Genomic DNA, 13,978 nt, shown 5'->3' with positions numbered 1-13,978 from the left:
ATTAGTATTTTGGAGTTGTTGACAGGTTCTTATTGAAGAAAATGTTTTCCCTATGTGAGCATCCTGTTTGGGTCTTAGTGAGTCTACCTCATGTCGTATGAATGCTTCCTCTAAAGGACATAGGCTGATTTTTCATTGTATTAAAAAATACCCAGACTGTATTCTAATATTATATGTAGAACATTAATACAACAGAATTGCAAAGGTAAGTTTTCACACCACTGCAATACACCTAGAGAATTTCCAGCTTAGCAAGGAATCCATGCTAATTTTTTTTTTTTTTTTGAGGTTCAAATATTGCAATTTCATTGTTGCATAGCAGTTGTATGGGAACTGAGTCCCAGCCTGACCCACTCACTGAGCATGTGGGAAAAGGACACGGTCAGCCGTAGGAGCACAGGTGAAGGCAGTTCATCTGTGTGACTGGAAGGGGAGGAGCCCAGCTGCACCTCTCCTAGAGCTCATTTAAGGGCTGACTGCCCTGTGGGAAGGTTGTTTGGTTGGAGATCCTTTCTTTGTGGAGTTTCCTTTCTGAGCCTGGATCTTCAGGCACAGGTGAGCACAATTTTCTTTGTAACGCTTTTATATTGCGTTGGTTCCCTTGTTGTTGATCTCCATAACACTATTCCTTTGTGTTGATCTTTCTGATTGTTACAGTAGTTATGATGACTCAAGAAGTATAAAGGCTTAACTGTAACATATTAAGGTATGTGATTTTTACATTGCTATGTTCTTCGGGGTACCTTGAACTGCCATTCAATTTTAAGCTGGTTAAATTGTAGGGGCTAGGGAATCAAAAACAGAAGGGGGAGAAACTGGCATACATCAGGTGTTGTTGCTTCTCTGTCCCTCTGAACTGGGTGTTTGTTAGCACGAACTTGGGCAACAAGAACAAAAGGAAGAGAAAAAATTGACTACCCTGCTTGGTGTAGCTGGTGCAGTGCCTGGAAGAGCTGGCCTCACGGAAGGGAAGCTTGGCAGTGCTTCAGGAAATGGATATGAATTGAACTTTTACTTTGATAAAGTAGATCAGAGCATAGTCATGACTGTGGCCTCTTGGGTATGCTAAAGTAAAGTCTGTAAAAAGTACTTGCATACATGTGCAGGCTATCTGATGCAACCATATGAAAACTCTAAGAACTCAGGTAGGAAAGAGCTGCCTCATTAAAATGACATTTTAAAAAACAGAATCGATGTAGGATGTGATATAAAAACAAGATGGCAACAAACGAATCAAAGACTTTTGCAATATCCTGATGTCCTGTGATAGTAATGGAACATTTGCCTGTTTGCAAATGCTTTATCGACCTGGGATCAGTTACAAAACTTCTTTAACCTAGATAATGTACCAGAAAAAAAGAGCAATTTATGATGTTGCAGCTTATGCTGGAAGATAAGTATGTCAAGAAAGAGAACCAAAGATACTGGGAGAAATTATAATAAACTTCCTTCTGACTTTTTGTCTTGATGACTGCTGAATAATAACAGAAGTCAACACAGTGCCATGTTTCTTCTATTTCCATCTATGCTAGATTCATGGAAACATTATCTAGACTTGTATCATTTAAAGACTTCCCAACCTGCTTATGAGTATCAGCTTTTCCATTATAGCTCAGCTGGAGCTATGCAAGTAAAACAATTCCTGTAATCCACTCTCTTTTACCAATTGTGAAAGCTGTTATATGATGATGTTGCAGAACATAGTAGCAGTGCAAAAGGAGCTGAAGGGGGAACTAACTGGCTTTCTAAGACCAAGACCACAAATTTCTGAAATGTTTTCAGGATGTAGAATGATAGTAGTTTATGGAACTTATGTTTTCCTGAAGGGAATGGTTCATCCTCAGTAGATGAGGAAAGTAGCAGGAGAACTGAACCAGCTAGATGCAGAAGTGATATGTTAAAGTATTGCATGCTAAAATTGCATGAATCTTGTCTGAAATTTCCTTTGTTTAAGGTCTCATTTTCTTTCCTTGTGAAGCCTCAAACATTTTGTACCAAGCTCTTAAAGTACATTAACTAACTGTAAAAAATGTCTTCAGTCTACAATTTTTTCTGGTATACATTTACCTCTAAAAGTAGGTGGTGAAGTGAAGGTGTTATCTGGTATTGTTTCTCTCAGATGCAGGTGAAGATTGCCTTTAGAAAGAGTTTAATACCATTTTTCCAGAGACTAAGTTTGGTGTAGTTTCCCAAGTTGCATAATTTTGAATAGGTGTTGAGAGACAGAACTTGTGAACTGCAGCTGCTTTGTTTGCTGTCTCTATTGTGATCCTAACCATAGTTGTTTTCTAGTCATCTAAAGATTATGGACCAATGAGGGGTTCTCTCTGTATGGGTCAAGTCACTACAAGACTCCCTTAGTGAACCTAAAGAAGAAAGCAGAAAGCTGTCGGGAGAGATATGTTCCCTTCTCTCCTTTGATGGTGATTCTATCAGCAGCAGCAGACTTCTGAGCTAAACTCAATGGAAAACAAAACTGAGCTGCTCAAAAAATGAAAATTCCCACTTCAGTTGGATTTGTGGTTCTTGCACACCTCCCCTCTCCCCCTTCGACAGCTGGAGCACACGCTAGCAATAAGTAGGGGCTGAAAAGCCTGGGTACATATTAGTAATAAACGCATTAGAGAGCAATGGCTGGCAATTTTCAATTCGTGCTGTGGAAAACCGCATGTCCTGTTTCACTCTTCCATGTAAAATTCCCTTCAAAAACAACTAATGTGCCAATTCTAGTGATTTCTGGTCTGTTTTCTTTTTGAGAACTGACTATCACTTTGTCACCCCTTTGTACCATCTCGGTCATCCAGTCATTCTCCATACTCAAGACGCTCCTTCTCCAGTGTCTGGAACTATTTCTCAGCGTCTCAAAGCCCAGTGATGTTGGTGGTAACTTCATGTCAGGGGCCTGCTACAGTTTTAACTATCAGCTACAGTGCAGTTTGGAGAAGCAATTCACCAAAGCATTCAGAAACTCTACTGTGTAGTTTAGGAAGTACTTAGAAGCCCCTAAGTGATTCAGTCTTGAAGGATGATAGCTTAGGCCCAAGGCCCAGGATCTTGTGAGGCCCCACTGTGGTAATTATCCCGTATGAATGACCTGTCTTGGTGTGCTGTTTGGGCTCCTTTTACATACTTTCTGTAATACTATTGTTTGTACTATAATGGTGCAGTATCCTATTTTGCATCATTGAGAGAACCAATGGAAAAGCTAAATAGAGTAGTTGTAAATATTTTTAAGTGTAATAAAATCTAGGGATTAGCTGAAAGTTAAGTTGTGCAAAGCTTAGATATTTTAACAAGAGGTATGATCCTTTTGATGAATAGGAAATCTATTAGGAAATTCTAATTAATTATTAATCTATTGAAAAGGAGCTAGAAATATTAATATTTCATATTAGAGATATTTTTATAAAATCATCTTGTAGTTGGTTAGTTAGCTGGTTAGAGTGCAGCTTCAAACAATCTATAGAAACAAGCGAATCCTCCTTTATCTCAAATATAATTAGCCATTTAAATGTCTCGGGTCAATTTATTAACACTTTATTCATCGGGGTGTAACTTTTATTAGGCTTTATTGCTATCAGAAATTATATCCTACACAAATACAATAGAGATTTAAATGTTCTGTAGAATGAGCCAATGCTTCCTGACTTTATTGCACAGTATTGTAATGAACCTTGACCAGCTCTAGATTTGATAAGTGTAAAATATTACTGCTTGATGCTAATTTTGTTCCTTTTTAATGACTGATAATCCATGTCGATTTAGTGTGATAGTCACAATCCAGTACTGTTTTCCTGCTTATAAATGTGATTGTAACAGGAGCTATTAAGTGTGTCTGCATAATAAAATTAGTCAGGGAAGCTCTGTATATTGTTTCCAGGTCTTTGGATTTTCATTATAGTAGTGGAACTTGTTGGACTGTAAAGCTTGATGGTTGCCAGCTCAGACAGGCTCTTTTGCTACTTCTCTGCCAAGAGAGGGGGTAATGATGCTGCACTAAGAAGTCTGTTTTCACTCTTCTGGAAAATTCATCATATATAAACATAGGGTATAATTTTGGAGGGAGTGTGAAAGGTGTTACAGGTTAAGAAAGGGCGGAAAGTTATCTAGGCAATGTATTGCAGCTGTGTAAGTTTAAAGAGACCTTTGGCAGCTGGAAGTCTGTGTTGGGAGTTGCGACATCTCTTAGTAATCCTGCAACACTGATAAATCAAAGGTCTGCATCTGTCAGGTAGCCAAAGTATGTGCATGAGGGGATCCTGGTGAAGAAACATAGGCAGCAGTATCTCTCTTCCTTCATCACTCTGTCCAGCAGCACGCCCCATCTTCACAAAATGAACTGCATCAGACAAATTCTAAGCAGCATGTGCTTTCTTTCAGTCTTGCTTTCTGTCTCACTTTATCTCAACTAACTTGAAGGCTTCTATTTCATTTTTGGGGCCTCTAGGTTAGAAGTGAAGATATTTCATAGGAGTAGAAGAAATTCTGTGAGAATTATCAAAAAACGTTTTCTGTAGCTGAATGTAATTTTCTGGAGGTTTTTTTGTAAAATGAAATAGCTATGTGATCTCTACTGATATCTTGGCAGAAAACTGTATTCGTATCTGAGTAGTATCTCAAAAGAAACCATCTGCAGTAAGGTAGATACTTAGTGTCTGAAATCCTCTTACTTGTCCTATTAAAAAAGATAACAGGGAATTCTGTCGTTGATGTCAGCGTAGGCAAGGTCTTGCTCACAGTAATTTTGGTTGGGAAGACAGCGCTCCCCTGGTGTGATAGCTATGCTCAGTGCCCCTTAATGAGCTGCTCAGGTAGACCCAGTGGTACTGACTCCTAGGGTGGGACAAGAACAACTTTCCCACAGGCACTGTTACTGTTGGCTAAAGACAGGCTTCAGTTTCATTAGCAGTTTACAGAAGGTAGTTCATAACTTTTCACTGGCTGGCAAAAGAATAATTTACGGCTTTTGATGCAGGGTGGGAGTAAACCAAAGCCTTTAAAACCATTGTATCCAATGCTTCCTCTAATACTTGGGAAACTTCCCCCAGGAGGAAGCAGGAAAAGATGAAAGCAGAGCAGAAAGATAGGTGATAGGCTAAAGGAGCTGTCTGTAAGGTTTATTGTAGCACCTCTGCATTTTGATGGCTCCATGATAGAAACTGTGGGGCCCTCCTGACTTAGAGTTTATGCGTAACAAAAATGCTGCTAAGAAAATTTAGTATCAGCTGTTCTGCAGAGATGTTCAGGACTCCAATTATGGTTGATAAATACTGCTTTGTGCAGGGCTTCTGCAAGTATTTCTAGGAGTCAGAGGGCTGTTTGTTGTGCTGGCTCAGTCTTCTACCCAGCACTGGGTGGAATGCCCTGTGCAACAGTTAAGGGAAATGTTGGCTGGCAAAAGGCTGCTTCTTACCAGAAGATAACATGCTGACAGACTAGCTGATCTGCACCAAGTATCTGAAATCTGGCTGACATTAGTGGCAGGTGGAGAGGACAGTTAGAGCACCTGCAAATTAATTCTTCTGTCCAAAACTGGGGCTGCTTAATCAGTGTTCCTAAGGGCTCTGTGGAAAAAAAAAGATAAAGGCTCCTTTATGTCTCTAGAGGAGAACATCTTTTGGGTGGAGAAAATATGTTCCCTGTGCTCAACAACATAAAGGGGACCCATTCACCAATTTATTATAAATCAATTTATTTCAATAAGTTCCTAATGCCTCATTCAATTCTTTTCCAGATGAAGATATCCCATATAGATTTAGCTTTGCTCTTTTGCTCTAGCTCAGCAAGAACACTAATACAAAAGGTATTCCTTGCAAATAAACACTGCACAGATACAAAGAAATACTGTGCAAAACCTAAGCCGTGCAATGAGCTCCAGAAAGATCAGACCCACAGATGTGCTGACTGAAGTTTAAGAGGCAACGTAACAGATGTACAAAGCTGTAGATCAGAGGGGATATAAAACAGTTAAACTTGCTTAAAGGCACAATGTGTCACAATCTAACGATTACATGCATCCTAAGCCTGACAGAAGAGGGAACATACGCTCAGCTATGTGCTCTTGGCTGTAGGCATGCCAGGAAGATTATAAAAATGCCATGCTGTGATATGTTGCCCTCCTGCCTGAAAGGCTACCATTAAGCTGCTTATTTACTGCACCTATTCAGGCAGCAGTGCGGTTCAGAGTGCTACCTGTCTTCTTGTTGGATAAATTAGTTGTGGATATCACAGGATTATTGCTGCCTATTGTTCAGTCTGGTGAAGGTGGGAAGAGATGAAAGATGCTGTTCTGACCTTGTAATGTTTTGTGTAAAATAAGAGATGCTTTTTCTTCATAGTGAGTGTCATAGTTGATCTTAGCGTAGGACTGATAGAGTTTGCTAGTTTGGAGCTAATTTAAAAAGGCTGCAACAATAATGAAGGGAAAACTATCTCATTTGTATACATATATAAATGAGATAAATATAAAAGGAAAAGGAAGAAAGATGGAGGGGAAATGATACAGAGGTGTGGACGAAAGTGCACGTCACTAGAGCTTTCTTTGGCTTTGCAAATCATAACTGCTTGAAATGAAATCTTCCAAAAGCACACATGTAAAAATGTAACCAACCTTTCAACTCAGAATGTTTTTTTGTATAAATTGTTGTCCTCGTATTTTTATCATATGTGGAGCTATGAACTTTAAATTAGTGATAACAGAAATTGGCAAGTACAGCATTAAAAAATAAACCATGCAGCCCTACAGGCTTAATTATGAAGTGAGCAGGAAGACAGACACAGAAAATCCTGTTTCAAAATTTTACCTCACATAATATAAATAAAAGATTATGTCTTCCACTGGTAGTCTATAGATCAAAAGGATAATATAAAATGACTACTCTGATATTTATCTTGCCTTTATTATGTGTATAAACTATACATTTCTCATTTGTTATGTCTCTTAGGTATAAACAGAAATGCTTAAATATATAATTATGGATACGTGTCTCTGTATGACTGTGTAAGCAAGTCTGTTTTCACACTGTCGTTCGAAACATGACGTAAAATTACAAAATGTAAAAATAGGAAAGAAATTAAAAGCATTCTGATATATGGCTAGCGGGATGCAAAGGAGGCAAATGAAAACAGTAGCCATCAATAGAAATTTATCTTAGTAATTTTTACTCTGAGGTATGTTTTAGATAATCACAGAGCATCAGATGCTAACATAGCAACATATATTGCATCTGAAAGATACACACAAAGTACACACTGTTCTTAATTCAAATTCTACGTGTGCTGAGCTGGTGATCTTCACTGCTGTTTCAAAATATTTCTCCATGATAAGGTTGGTTAAGTCACTGGACAGGGAAGATTCATTTTCCAAGTGAACCTCTGCTAACTTGAACTATTTCACATAGCTTCGTAGCAGATTAGTGGCCAAAAGTTGAATTTTAATGTCTGTAATCAATAAGTATAACTTCCTTGATGGTCACACACAAATAGGCCTAAAGTCCACATCAGTCTATTTGAAGCAAAGATCTGAAATGTTATGAATTTTCAGCTATGCATTTTTTATCACTGGTGAAGAAAGGAGGAGGAAAAAATCTAAGAGAAATAGGTACAACTTTCTCCTTCCTTCCTTGAGCTACTTATTTGATCATTTTCAAATGCCAGTGTAAAAATTGCCAGAATAGCAATCAATCTTCAGCCAGTGAAACTTGCACACGTTAGAAGTGGCTCTCTTGTGACAGGAGATGAGATGTTGAGGACAACTCAAGAAATACCAGCACCTTTTAATTAGGGCTTGCTAAAACTAAACCTATGTATTTTTCCTTGTTATGTCTCAGAATGCATGATACTCTCAGCAATGGGATCATCAGAAAAGTGTCAGGCTGTAAAGCATATTACTGCTCTAATCAAGTAATGCCCCATTTCTGCATCTGTTTGCTCATTATTTAGGACTGTAGCTGTAAAACCTTGCTGTGGCAGTTGCTCAGTTAACACCAGTTGGGATGACAGCTGAAGCTGAGCGTTACTGATAATGGTCTGAAGTGACCTGTAGATGTATAATCTGCTTATTTTGAGACAAATTGACAAGGGTTGAGAAAATAGCACCTCTATTGCTAAGTCTGAACTGTGCACAAATGCATCTCTGGAAATTCTAAGGTGACTGCAGTAGCACGGCTGTGTCTTCAGGTACTAGAGTTTGTTAGCTTTTGTTTGAAACTAAGTATTCAAGGAGGTCGTTTGGCTTCAGTAAAAAAGGAAAAAAAGTAATGAAGAATGAGGCACATGCCCTTATGCTAACTCTGATGGAAGGACCTAAATCACTGTAGTTGCAATTAATGATAATCACTGGCAAATCTGCCTTAAATGTATAATTAATCCAAGCATGTGAGTAGTCTGACTGATGTGAATGGAACTGTTAACACACTCGTGCACTCACATGCACAGAATTAGTCAGGCGCTTGGCTTCTCCAGGAGAGCGGCGTGGAAATGCAAAGTTCTTCCGCTAAGTTGCCACAGGCTCAAGAGAATCGTGTTGTTTAATTATCTTCAACCAGGGTTAAAGAGGGATGGAAATATCCTTTTGTGCCAGAGAGATTCATCCAGATGCCATCTGTAATGGCAGGAACAGCCAGCTCAAGGAGGCAGCCACAGGTGAGGTTTTGTTGTGTGGCAGTTACTTGAGAAGTCAAACTACTTTAGATTACTAATGCAAGCACGAGGTAATCAGTCTAGGATAAGGTTGTGTTCATTCAGACTTAGAGAGATGTTTCTGTTTGAGGGGAACATCCCCAAACAGCGGGGTGGTGGAAAGGGCGGAAGGTGGGATGGATCCCAGAGCTGTACAGACTAGAACTGTATCCTGTGAGCAGTTCAGGGTGATGGGTGAAAGTGGGGTTAAGAAGGACGTGACTAGAAGTTTCACAGCAGTGAACAACAAAGTTGCTAATAAGTTGCAAGAGCACATACAGACGCCACCAGTTTTCACTCATTTCTACTGCCTGAGAAAAAGACCTTCAGAAAGAAGAATATAATTGTTAGGAAATTGTGTGGGTGGGGGTGTATTGGTCAAAATTAAAGTGTGATTAAGAAAATTGAAATTCAGAGTGGGTTCAGAATATGATAATCCTACAAAGCATGTGCCTAATTGTGCCAGTATTAACATAGGTAATTAAAACAGAAATGTGTTGTGTTTGACATGTAGGCCTGGATAATGTTTTGCATATACTTATATATAAGTGTGTGTGTGTATATATGTACATATGCATCCTTTATTTTTTCTATAAATTTCTTGCATATCTTTTGTGATGTAAATGTGTAACTGAAGATCAGCATGCACTTACATCAGAGGTTAATGCTTCGGAAAGCGTGTCATTCTGATTAAACAATCCAACGAGGCTGAGCAGTTTTGATAAAGGACTAAACCCAGAGCATTTTAATGTGGCAGGGCTTCAGGCAAGCTTGCCGTGAGGCAGGTGCAGGGCCCAGCCAGGAAGCCAAGTCAGCGAGGTGCTGGCTGAATGCTGGCATGCTGGCAGCGTAGCTCAGGCTCTCACCTGAGCCGAAAGCACAGCTCAGAACAAACCAGGAAGGCGCTGGCAATGCTTTTCTCAGCAGTCTGAGTCCAGCTGACACAGCTGCACTAAATCAGAGCTGACCTACGGGAGGCAAAAGGAAGAGTTTGCAAAGGTAACTGTTCAGACGAATGCTTTTTAGTGCATTTTTTACAAAATTAAAACAGTACAAGGGCATGCTCGTAAAAGGTAAAGTCATTTGTGGGTTAAATGTAAAATACCTGATGAGTTTGGATTTTAAATATTACAAGGTTTTGGCAAATTATATTTTTTTTTATCTGACCTAGATTTGCACTAAAAACTTTTTTCAGAGCACACTGAATGTTTTGACCATTTATGGGGGCCTCGTAAGCTCAGTGGATTTAGCTCACTAGCAGCCATTGTAAGCCACGTGCAGGTGGGATGGTGAGTGATACTGAAGGTACTGTAACAAATGCTTTTTGGATACTGAATTGCGGCCAGTGTAAAAGCAGCTAAAAAGGGCTGTACTGATGCTTTGTGACCGCTGGGGTATGTCAGAAATTGTTAAGCACAGCCTGACCTATTAAAGTGCATGCTTTCTTACCAGTACAAGGAGTACCCATCTTGGGAAGGTGTCTCCCAAGTTATGCACGGGCAGGAGTATGGCTCAGGTTTTCACTATGTTTATTATCTTTTACCACTGCTAAGGCACCCCAGCTCCCACCAAAATCATCATCACATCTATGAAATCAATAGCATCATTCCCTGAATCACTTGTAGTTTGCGCAGTCCTGATCTTCACAAGAACAAAGAAATTCCTCGTTAGTGTGAAAAAATTTGGTTTTAAAATATTTCTTGGAACACTTTAAAAGATTAATATTAAAACACAAGTCTTAAAAGTCTCGTTTTAAGTGACTTTTCTATTATTAATCCAGCCAGCACAAATCTGTTCTACTGAGAGCTTTGCCTTAGTGAAAACTGCAAAAATGGTGCTACGTGGTCAGCCTGGCTCCAGCCTAGTGATGCTTTGTCAGCAGTGTATTGGGAGTTTGGTTACTGCAAGAAAACAGTGACATTATGGAGCTGTGAGCAGTTAGAAAATATTTTGCTTGTTATGTTACATGCCTTCAATCTTTTTAATGATTACATTTAAGCTCTGGCTGACTGATATACTTCTCTCAAAAGCCACAAGTGTCTCTCTTGCTTAATATTCCGATGTTTTTTGATGAAATTAACAACTAATTAAAACTTAATGAGAATGCATTTAGTAGAATGCTAAAACATATTTTTTTGAAATCGCATTGTTTTACTTCTAACTATAGTAAGTTGATGCTGATTAAAGGATGAATTTATAGACAGATCAGTTCTGGAAAGCCATATCCACTGTGTATAGATTTTGAATTTAACTCAATTATTTATATAGTCATGTAATTGTAACTTATAATTTAAGGTAACAGCTTTAAGGTGTTTGTCAACAATAATGGTAAAGATAAAATTTAATTAATAAGAGATGGCTTTTGTTTGAAATATTCCTCTGTGTTTGCAGTATGTCTGCAAACAATGTGTTTTGTGTCTGATCTTACTCAGCACTGTGCAATGCTGGACCAAGTCTGTTATATCGTCAGTGCTTGCTTTGCTATGTAAATTCAAAGTCAGAAAAGGCAAATGTTTTGTCTTCTAAGGCATCTCTGTAATTAAAATTTTTATGTAAGCAAATATTTTAAATGATCCAGTTTCACAACAAGCAGCCCCATTCTCCAAATAATACTTATCTAATCATTTAAGTTTCAGCTTAATTTTTTTCAGCTGAGAAATTTAAAATTCATCCTAGAAAGAATATAGTACTCTCTTAGGACTTACAAAATGCCCTCTGAAAGCTCACCGTGTTGAATGACCTCAGTTAAGTGATGTGTCTGTTTAGACAACAGAACGACTGCATCATATGCCAAGTGCTTGCACTGACAACCAGAGTGTTTTAAGAGCATGCTGGGTGGAAGTGAGAGCCTCATGTTTTTCCATGTAGTGTAACTGCCTCCAGAACCGTAGCTTCAAGTTGTCCACGTGTGTGTAGTTGAATTACAGACATATCTCCTAACTGCAAGATTGATATTCCTGTAAGGAGACAGAGGTCTCCCAAGATAGGGTGGTGACAGCTTCTGTCAGGGAATCATGTTCACTGTATTAGAATGTGGAGGAAGAAACTGGCAGTGGAGGCTGTTGAAAACCAAGACGCTTTCATCACTTCTGCTTCACAAAACTGTGAACCCAGTCAGCGTGAATGAAAGATTCCTCTGAGACTGATTGCCACAAGTCAGACTGCTTGCCACAAGAGCAGTCAGTCTGTTCAGAATACTGAAGTCATTAGAGTGTTTCTCTGTTCTGACTGGTTCCCTGATGTGTTTGCTTTAATCCTTCTTCCCAGTTCCTCAGTTACACTGATAAATGCACACCTTTTGTGGGCTGTTTGCAACTCTTGATGAACCATGCATGTGTTAACTCCAGCATGTCATCCTTCTTCCTGAGAGAACAAATTCAGGTTACTTTTGTCCTAAATGTACTTTGCATGTAAATGTAAATACCTAAAGCACGTTTTCTCACTTGGTCTTTGTTTTAGTGAACCTCCAAATCTGTGATGTTGGTGCCAATGCCATGTTTGTATAAGCTCTCTGCATTTATGTATGCCTGTCTTTTAATACTATCAGTTATTCCTTCTTCCCTGGAGAGTTTTTGTGTAATGGTATCGTTAGGACCTTGATGTGATTTAAATAGAACTTAAAATAGAGGTGTCCTTTTTTTTAATTGGTCAGACAATTTTGTACTGAGTAAATACTGAGAAAAGAAGAATAAATGACCAGATTCTGAAAGAGCTGGTATGGGAACCTGCCTGCAGATTAAGTAGCTGCCCTTGGAAGGATCACCTGGAGCTGCCAGGGAGGCAAGTGCCAAGGGAGGCTACAGGGCTTCCAAAGAAATGAGAATTGAAGGGGTGAAGGTCTTTACACACGTTAGGTTTACAAGGTTGGATTCACCACACTGATCAGCTAGTCAGCATTCTTCCCCTATCAGAACAATCACTTCGTCCTCAGGTGTAAGCATATGATTTTAAACAAACAAAAAAACGCAACAGAATCTTGAATTTTTGTTTGTATAATCTTCCATAGCTTGAATTTTCTTTAAGGATTTAATGGTCAAGTGAGGTCTAGAAATAAACTCACAAAAGATATAGGCTGCTCTTCTGAGTTTTAGATGCAGGGAATTAATTGAATAGAAAATTTCCTGTTAGATCAAGGAGATCTTTTTGAGTAAGTTTCTGTGGGTCAGGGCACTGAATATCAGCATCTTTGGGGCTGGTAGATTTACTTGTTATGTTCTGGGTTTACTACCATTGGCCAGTGTAATCTTCTTTTAACTGTTGTCTGCTAAGTTTTGAGCCATCCTTTAAAATCTACCTAGCCTAATCCCTCTCTGTAGTTAGATAATATGAGTATTTGGTTGTTAGATAGGTTAGATAATATGCAGATATTTTTTTGGTGGAACAGTGACTCTGACTAGGCAACAACTATCTGCTGTGTGTTTAATGTCTATTCAGAAGTTGCTCTTCAAACTACTCAGTCCGGAAGCTGGTATGAAAACTACCTTCTCAGTGGAGAGGGAAATGTTCCCATGCACTAAAGCTAGGCACAATTCCTTGGACAAGTCCCTAATTGGTATTCAATCTTAAAAAATGTCTTTCATTAAAAATATAATTTGACGAACTGGGTAATTGACTTGCATTTGATTAAGGCAGATTCTATTGGATTAACATGATTAATAGATAAAATTATAATCAAACAGAAAGCAGTACAAAAGGTGACTTAAGTCATGGATCATATTAAGATACTAAATATAAAAAAGATTGATACTGTAGGAATATTAATTTCATAGTAGATATCATGCTGTTCTTTACAGATAGTGATGTAATTCAAATGAATTTTGTAGTCAGAATCAAGGCCTATTCCAAAGACTTGAGAGCTGTCTGGCAAGGCAAGTGTGTTCAGGATAAAACTTTGCGCCTTCAATGTAACTGTTTGCTGCTGTCAGAATGGGAGCAGTGAAATACTGTATTACTCTTAGTAATACCAGTTTTGAACTTCAGAGGGGAAGATAATAGCTTAAGAGTCTTATAGTGAGAAAAAGATAACCAAAGAAGGACAGCTGTCTTTTGAGACCTCTTGTTACATAGCACTGGAGTACAGTGGAGTATTTCATTGTACACACCTGTCAAAAAAACCCCACACCAAAACAAAACTAAAATTCAGTGTTAAATTTGACACAGCAATATATAAGACATGAAATAATCTCAGAAAAGCTTACGCAGATGAGAATCCCAGTGTTAGAAAATAGTTTCCCTTTTAAGGATAAGTAAAGATGGCAACCTCATCTTAGAATAGCTATAAGGAGAGAGGAAGCACTAG

At 38.6% G+C, this 13,978-nt stretch overlaps 1 long non-coding RNA gene across 1 annotated transcript in view; it reads left to right on the top strand.

Annotated features, from left to right (window-relative positions):
• The first annotated feature begins 464 nt into the window (after window positions 1-464).
• Window positions 465-13,978, top strand: part of LOC128075492 (uncharacterized) — a 23,054-nt gene continuing 9,540 nt past the window's right edge. The window contains exon 1 of the long non-coding RNA XR_008203859.1: window positions 465-555. This is a non-coding gene — a long non-coding RNA (uncharacterized LOC128075492). The remainder of the gene's footprint in view (window positions 556-13,978) is intronic.

This window comes from Tympanuchus pallidicinctus, unplaced genomic scaffold, assembly GCF_026119805.1.
Source record: "Tympanuchus pallidicinctus isolate F22 unplaced genomic scaffold, pur_lepc_1.0 scaffold12, whole genome shotgun sequence".
Lineage (NCBI taxonomy): Eukaryota > Metazoa > Chordata > Aves > Galliformes > Phasianidae > Tympanuchus > Tympanuchus pallidicinctus.
Note: the sequence above shows the minus strand (reverse complement) of the source record. Positions and strands in the feature narration are given on the sequence as shown.